This window comes from Lactuca sativa, chromosome 8, assembly GCF_002870075.4.
Source record: "Lactuca sativa cultivar Salinas chromosome 8, Lsat_Salinas_v11, whole genome shotgun sequence".
In the NCBI taxonomy this organism is placed as follows: Eukaryota; Viridiplantae; Streptophyta; class Magnoliopsida; order Asterales; family Asteraceae; genus Lactuca; species Lactuca sativa.
Genome location: NC_056630.2, coordinates 302,435,626 through 302,444,476, shown reverse-complemented (window position 1 = coordinate 302,444,476; position 8,851 = coordinate 302,435,626). Strand labels below are relative to the sequence as shown.

The window sequence follows — 8,851 nt, the reverse complement described above, 5'->3', positions numbered from 1 at the left end:
TTAATTAGTACGTCTAATAATTTTTCTCTTTCCCCTATTCTAGCATAGGTAACATGGCTGGCTTCCATCTCCCTGGCGATACGTACTTTCCCAACCAAGGCAATGGTGGATGGCTCGATGATGAGCCAGAAGAAGAACCTGCAATCCCCTTAGATGATTACTCCACCGAGAACTATTTGGATGGTTCCGACTCCGAGCCTGAAGTCGATAACCTAACCCTGTGGCTCCTGCCCCAAATCCTAACCGTCGTCCAGCTTTTCAAAGCCTAACGCCTCCATGGGTGGAAAGGTTGGAAACATGGAGTCAAGAGCAGGATCAACCTATGCCATTCAATGGAGATAGTAGCGTCTATGACCTGAGTGCAAGAGGCTTATCAGACAGAGTCCTACCAAATCCTATTCCGCAAGATTGCTCGAAACGAAATCCAGGGTAGGACAGCCCTCAACTGAATCATGGAAGTGGATTCCAATGCGAGAATGCATACAATCCACACCATCCGTCTTGAAGATGCTCGTGAGAGGTCTACGAGAGACAACGAGGCCCTGCAACGAGAGCTTGCTGCAACTTAGTCTGAAGTTCAAGAACTCCGGGTGCGCCAGAGAGTTTATTAATGACACCTTCTCAACATGGAGCATCAGTTGGCAAACTTGAGGGTTCAACCGAAGGGTACCCGTCGCCAATAGAAAATGCTTCGCTCGTCCTCTCTTTTGGTTTAAGGAATAGTCTTCGTACCTATAATCCATGTAGCACCTTTCCTGTAAAATATTCCTGTCTTTCGAAGTACTGTAACTAAAACTTCTATGCTGTCAAAATTTTCTCTTTGTTGGTATGATGTAAGACCTACTCCATGGTCGAATTTTCTGAACTCTATGTAACTCGATACTAACTATAATAACAGAAGTAGTTTCCACTGTATGATCATCTCTTTTAAATTCTATTCTGATGCTATATTCCTCTTAGCAACCCTAAATGAAGTCTTGTTACCATTTTATCTTTTATAGATAAAAGATGTCGCCTCGCAAGCGTCCAATGAGAGGCACGCCGGTAAATCAAACTCCACCACAACAACCCCCTCTGCAGTTCGATGCGATGATGTTCCAGGCTGCTGTGGCCGCGGATGTGACCGCAGCCATGACTCAAGTAAATTATGGTGGTGCCAGTGGAGCTGGAACCGGTACCAACTCTAACCACGGGGAAATCCAAACGCGTGCACGGGAGTGCACCTATAAAGACTTAGTCAACTGCAAACCGGTGTTCTTTAACGGAACCGGCCGGATCATTGCACTGTCTCAGTGGATAGAAAGCACAGAAGCGATCTTTGAGATTTGCTCTTACCCCGAAGGAAGCAAAGTAAAATTTGCTGCCTACACCTTCTCTGAAAGAGCCCTGACATGGTGGAATGGCCATGTCAAGTCACTCACGCTGGTAGTGGCTAACGCGATGGGCTGGGAGACACTGAAAGACCTAATGGCAAAGGAGTACTGCCCGAGGGGCGAGGTGCAGAAACTTAAAGAGAAACTGTGGAGCCTTAAGATGAAGGGTTCTGACATAGTGGCCTATATAGCTAGATTCAGTGATTTGGTGACCCTATGTCCAAACATGGTCCCCACTGAGAGCAGGAAGATCGAGAGATACATCTGGGGTTTGGTACCCCCGTATCAAGGAAACGTTCTAATGTCGAACCCTGTGACCTTTGATAGTGCCAAGCAGTTGGCCCAAAGGCTTATCGATCATGGGGGGTCCTCCTCAACAACAACAACTACAACTGTTGTCTCAGCACCAGCCAAAGTAGTCGACAACAAGAGGAAGCGTTGGGACCGAAAGAAGGGAAAATCAGCTCAACCTTGTTCCAAGAACCAACAGGTTGTGGCTGTCCGTGGTGCCACTACTCCTGTTGCCCGTGTGCTAGCAAAGCAATATGCAGGGAGTCTACCCAAGTGCACCAAGTTCAATTTCCATCACAACGGCCCCTGCCAGGAAATGCACTGCACCAACTGTGACCGGAAGCATCATACTATCTGGTTTTGCAAAGCACCACCAAGACCCATCACCCAGGTCACTGGTACAAGAGTAAGCCAGGCCTGCTACTGGTGTGACGAGACAGGGCACTTCAAAAGAAACTGCCATAAAGCTGGGAATGCGGGTGGAGCAGGAAGACTACTTGTTATTGGTCACAATGAAGTTGTGGCAGACCCTACGGTGGTCACGGGTACGTTTCTCCTCAATAACTCATATGCATGTATCCTATTTGATAGCGGGGAAAAGAGGGGCTTCGTGAACCAAAAATTTAAACACTTACTTAATCAAGCACCATAAGCACTACAACAAACCTTCGTCATAGAAATGGATAATAGAAAGACAGAGAGTTATAACGAGATCTATATAGGTTGTACCCTCATGCTAGATAACAATTCATTTCCAATCGACCTCATATTTGTGTCAATCAAGAGTTTCGACATCATTGTAGGCATGGACTGGTTGAGTCTCCATCGTGGCGATATTCTGTGTTTCAAGAAAGCAGTCTGTCTAAATCTACCGAGTAAGGAAACCTTATTGATCTACGGCGAAAAAGCAAGTACGAATCTTCGTATCATCTCGAGCATGCAATCCCAAAAGTACCTACGAAAGGAATATCGTGCCTTCCTCGCTCATATAGTCGATGTGAACCAAGAAACAAAAGACCTAAAAGACTTCCCCGTAGTGTGCGACTTCCCCGACATCTTTCCAGAAGAACTACCAGGGTTACCACCCTAACGGCAAGTCGAATTCAGGATCGACTTAGTTCCAGGAGCTACCCCCGTAGCCAAATCGCCCTATCGTCTAGCACCAGCTGAGATGCAGTAACTATCTGGTCAACTTAACAAACTGCTCCGCAAGGGCTTTATAAGACCAATCCTCTCACCTTGGAGAGCGTCGGTCTTGTTCGTGAAGAAGAAAGACGGATCGTTCAGAATGTGTATCAATTACAGAGAACTGAACAAACTGACCGTTAAGAATCGTTACCCCTACCCCGTATAGATGATTTATTCGACCAACTACAAGGGGGAACTACTTTTGAAAAATTGATCTGAGATCCGGGTATCACCAATTACGAGTGTTAGAGGAGGATGTTCCAAAGAGAGCCTTACGAACTCGATATGGGCACTATGAGTTTGTAGTGATGCCATTCAGATTAACTAATGCGCCCACAATATTCATGGACTTAATGAATAGGGTGTGTCGTCCTTACTTGGATTAGTTCTTCATTATGTTCATTTATGACATACTTATCTACTCTCGTAGTAAGGAAGAGCACAGTAAACATCTGCATCTGATCTTAGAAACACTACGGTCAGAGAAACTTTACGCGAAGTTTTCAAAGTGCGAATTTTGTATCCGAAGAGTCGAATTCTTAGGTCACGTGGTTAGCGAACAGGGAATCCACGTGGACCCTTCCAAAATCAAAGCCATTGAGAACTGGTCAGCACTGAAGACGCCTACGAAAATTTGTTAATTTCTAGTCCTTGCTGGCTACTATTGTAGATTCATTTAGAACTGCTTGCGGATTGCGAAGTCCCTTACTACATTGACTCAAAAAGGTGTGCCCTTTGACTGGGAAGAAGAACAAGCACTACTAGAAAAACAGTCTTTTACGACGCTCATTGCGTGTCGTAAAAGGCTCAGACGACGCGCAAATGCACGTCAAGGAAGGCCTTGTCATAAAGAGAGGCGACGCGCAAAAGCGCGTCGCCTATAGACGACACGCTTTTGCGCGTCGTCTATAGATGACGCGCATTTACGACGCTCATTTACGACGCGCGTTTATGACACGCAATTTGTATCAAGGAAGGCCATGTCATAAAGGAAGATGACACGCATTCTCATGTCGTAACCTTATGACTCGCGTGTTAATGACACCGAATGTGTATCAAGAAAGCCCCTGTCAAGAAAGGCCATGTCATAAATGAAAATGACACACATTTTTGCGTATCATAATTTTAAATGTCTAAATTTTTTTTTTATAGATTTACTAATTTTCAAATTAAATTTGCATTTAATGCCTCATAATAGAAAATAAAATATCATATACAAAAAATATAATCCATTTCATAAAATTTAATGTCATACAAAATATCATATACAAAAAATAGAATCCATTGGATAATATTTTATTACAAATTTGACATTTTTTTGTTTCCGTACTTTGACAATTTGTGCTGCTGCTGATTCCGGAGCCAATCCGCGACTCCATCACTTGAAATTACAAGCTACACACCAGCAGAAGATAGCTGAAGATCATGAATAAATAAAAGTTGTTAATAAAAAGAGGAATAAATTGAGTTTAATTACTAAACTAACCTTCACTTGTTTGACATGAGGATCTGGAATAATGAACTCCCCAACATCTCTATCTCCAATAGATCTTGAAAGGCATGACAATTTATACAACTCATGTCCTTTGGTTTCCAACCTCCTCATGCAAACCATTATATAAAATTCCAGAATTGAGCAATCTGCACCTAAAAAAACAGCTTTCTTAAATCTACAGAAGAACAAAGAAAGAGAAGTGATATGATATAAGATTTCAAATCCATCAAACTTACAGCTGAAAACCTAAATTTAAAAAAAACTAGAGATAATTCCAAGTTTTCGAAGAAAATCATATAGCTTCCATGAATATTGTTTTATCAATTTTCTAATCGTTAGTTCGTTACAAAATTGTAAGAAACTCAGTGGAACTATGTTATTAATTTGTAGATTCTTTTGATAAAAACTGACCAAACCAACCTGCTACTTATTGGTTCTTCTTTTTAAAATGCTACTAAAAGTACCAAAATTCTCACTAATTGTATTTTTAAAAAAATGATCATATGACTGCATTTTTATTTTCAGAAGGCAGAAAAAGAAGGAGATACCTATCTTGGCGAAGCTTCTCTATTTGTTCTAAATTCAGGTCCACATTGTCGAGTAGATCATTTGATATTGAAATGAGCATGTCCATCATTATTTTCAAATGATTCGAAGATTCAAGACAAAGTCCTTGCTGAACCAATTTTAAAAGTTAGGCATAAAATTAGAGTCCACCATAGAACTAGAAAAGATCAAAAGTTTAATGATTTGAGTTACTTACCTTAAAACTTATGTCATCATGTCCTGAAATGCTAGCTGGATTGACAGGTGGAAACATCAAGGTTGATGATGGTAGTGTGCAAGATGACTGGTAGTGTTTAGAGACTATTTGATCCAAATCAAGATTCTGAAAATTGAAGTTGATTAATGATGCAATTAAACAACTTTAAGTTACATTGCTTATAAAGGCCTTGATTTCAAGAATTTATCTTGGTTTAAAAAATTATCATGTGCTTTGGCATGTTGAGACCAATTGTCCCTTGTAGGCTTGTCCACATGATTAGAACCTCCACCAAAGTTGTTTCTACTGAGATTAAACCACAGAAAATAAAACAAATAAGAAAAGAAAAAGAAAGAGAAAAAGACAATTGTCTACCAGGTAAGGATTTAACTAGGTAACGATTCAACAGAATAAGCAATCTGGCCTCTGGGAAAGGAGATTTAACTAGGTAACGATTCTTTTTTAGTACAAGCTTTACTTTTCCATAATTGGATGTTGAAGCATGAATGAAATCGATCATCTCTTTAGGGAGCTTGGGCTTTGAAAGCTTGTTCAACACAGCTATTATGGTTTCAGTTTCTAGACCCACTAACACAGCTGCATAGTGAAACAGTAAGACACTTCCAAAATACCAATTTAAAATAGAATAATCAAATGGTGACAATGATGAACAAAAATAACTTCTTTGTAGGATTTACAGTTCATCAAAGAGACCACACAGTTCTAATACTTTCCCTAGAAACCGCACCTTTTGGCCACTTTAATTTAAATCTTCTGAAGTATTTTTCTGTACCCTGGCTGAAACAACCATGGTGAAGTGAAGTCACCTCATGTGGGTAGGTCATTAATTAGGCAAGAACTTTAGACATTGAAGAGGTGATTGCGAGTTTCCCAGGGCTAAGATCGTTAGTAGTTGTATGATCTGACAACTTGAAAAAACACAAGATCAGAATTACTTAAAGAACATGTAGAACTTTTAATGCATGATGTACACAACTTAATATAGAAGTAACAGAACTGCAATTTTTTACTGATAATAACAATGTACTTTATTTTTTATTTATAATAAAAGTATGATGTTATTAATTTAAGATCGTTTATTCAAAAAATAAAAATAAAAATAAAAAAAGTAACATACTTGGAGTCGTGTCTTTATGACCCATAATGGATTTGTGGTGATTGCAGTGGCGACTCCTACACCAGAAGCCGCTATTATGTTTTCCCCGAAAGTAAGGTGACCCATGCCGTCTCCTTAAAAAAGATGACTTAAAAATTAAACATAAAATAAAGAAGAATAAAATAAATGATTTTTTATTTATTTATTGAAACATATAAGATATTTTATATAGTAATTAGTAACCAGCCATGTGAATCGAGAAGCTCTTTGAGTTGCCCATCATCAGTGAAATATACCTATACGAAAAAAAATGTTTATGTCAAAGATATAATGAAAAATAAACAAGTTACATATTTACAAAATAACTAGGAAATAGGCCCGTGCGTGGCACGGTTCTGATGGTTTTTGTTGATTCGTTGTTGTCCTTTTGTTTGATGGATCAGGTATACTATGCCCTTTGACACAAAGCCATATCTGAACCATATCAGTTACTTTGTAATGATAGTTTGCTTATGAAGGGTACATGTTATATATAATAGCACCAAGAGACCACCTGAAAAATAATAACAATCAAATAATCATATTTTATATTTTAAATGAAAATGTAATTAAATTTAATTTAAAAAAAAGACTTCTACTAAGTACTAATCAATCACATTCCAATGAATGGTCATTCTTCGGTACAACCTCGCAAGCAATATAATCAAGACTCCCAACAGTCGAATAAGCCTGCAATCCCCCAACAATTTACAATTTTATATTTATTAATAATATAAGTCGTATGGTATTAAAGAAAATATCTATGTGACAGAACATCTAAAAATTCTTACAAGAGTCCTATTTTTCTGACAATGCTGCAATTATTCTTGTTGTGTGCGTTTAGGAACAGCAGAATGGCCCTCACCTGTTGAATTGGAGACATGATCCCCTGTGGTGAAATCCGTCTCTTCCAGTGTACTACAATCTAACAGTTTACATAGTCCAAAATATGATAATCTCAAATGTCCCTATATATGAAGAAACAAATTATCCAGCTTGATGTCTCTGTGTTGTTAAAATCATGTATATAACAAGAAAAGGTAATAAAAATATTATTATTTAATAACAAAACAAAACAAGAATCAAGCTTATAAAACATATAACATATACCTATGTACATAATTATGTTTATAGATGGATTCGATTGCTAAAACTGTTTCTGCAACATAAAATCTTACTTCATCTTCGGTTAAGGTATCTTTTCTGATGAGCAATGTTATCAGATACAGATACTCATTGTCCTTAAAAGAACAATATAGTTTCACTATGCAATTGTTGTCCACCTCAGCAAGGAGATTGCTTTCGGCTTTTACATGTTCAACCTAAAAATGGGTTTAATGAATTTAAAGAATGTTGAAAAGTATTAATGAAGAGATATCAGCTTTTATGAATGGAAAATTACATACTTGACCTCTTCGTAACATTTCTTATTTCTTAAGCTTTTTCACGGCGTATACAGTGGCTGTTGTCTTCTCCCTGCAGATTCTAACCTCACCAAATGCACCATTTCCAATTATTGTGAGTAGTTCAAAATCTTCAACTCCCATTTTGTGCCTTTGTAAATGCATGTATTCATTTACTTTTTTTTCTAGAAATCTGTTATACTTGAGGCATCTTAATCCATGGTTGGGTTATTTGAATATTCACCATCACTTAGTGAATCCCTCCTTCTAGTATTTGATCTCAACCTTTCTCTAGGTTGAAAGTTATGTAGCCAACTTCTTGCTGAATCCATCGAGTTCCCTCAGTCAACCCAAGGGTTTCATTGCCATAGAAACCCACCCAAATAGATATTTCAATTCCCACCCACCAAAATAGATATTTCGTTTTAACACAGCTCTCTGCAATAAGATTAAGATTAAAGTCGAATTCATGATTAAGATTAAATAAGATTAGGATTAAAGTCAAATAAGATTAAGATTGAAGTAACCATAGTCAAATTCATTGCCCTAGAAACCCACCCAAGAGAAGGGACGAACTAATAGGTGCAACATCTGATTAAAAAAACTTTCAAAATACAGAGTTACAAATGATTTTACAAATTCACAAATTATATAAATCATAAAGCCTATAAAAAACCAATCAAATAGGATATCAAACCTGTAAACGCCATTGGTATACACAACTTCGGTCTTTAATTTTGATGATAATCCATGACTTTATTAACTTGTTCCATTCATCATAATAAGCTTCTAGGTTTTCGTTCACTATTTCTAACTACAATTGAAATTTTAGAAAATAAATGATTCGAAGAAGCAATAACATAAACACATGAATATCTGGATGTGTGTTGACCTGTGGATCGACAACTTTGACCACTTGAGCAGGAAGAGGCTTGAAACCAAGCATCCAACCCTCAAACAAAACTACCTAAATATCGACAAAATAGGGCGAAAGGAACATTAAAGATTATGAGGGTAAAATGGTAATTTAGTATCATTCAGATTCAGATGGTTGATTTGGTCTAGAAAAGAAAAAAAAAGGAAAAACTTATGTTTACAGACAGCACTTTATCCAGGAAGACAACATTTACCCATTCAGCTACCTTATCCATATACAGGAGTGGACTTGATGAGGAAATCAAA

General features: G+C 38.0%; 1 pseudogene; it reads right to left on the bottom strand.

Moving 5' to 3' along the window:
• Positions 1–4,499: 4,499 nt before the first annotated feature.
• Positions 4,500–8,001, bottom strand: LOC111919832 (uncharacterized; annotated as a pseudogene).
• Between the last annotated feature and the right edge of the window lie 850 nt (positions 8,002–8,851).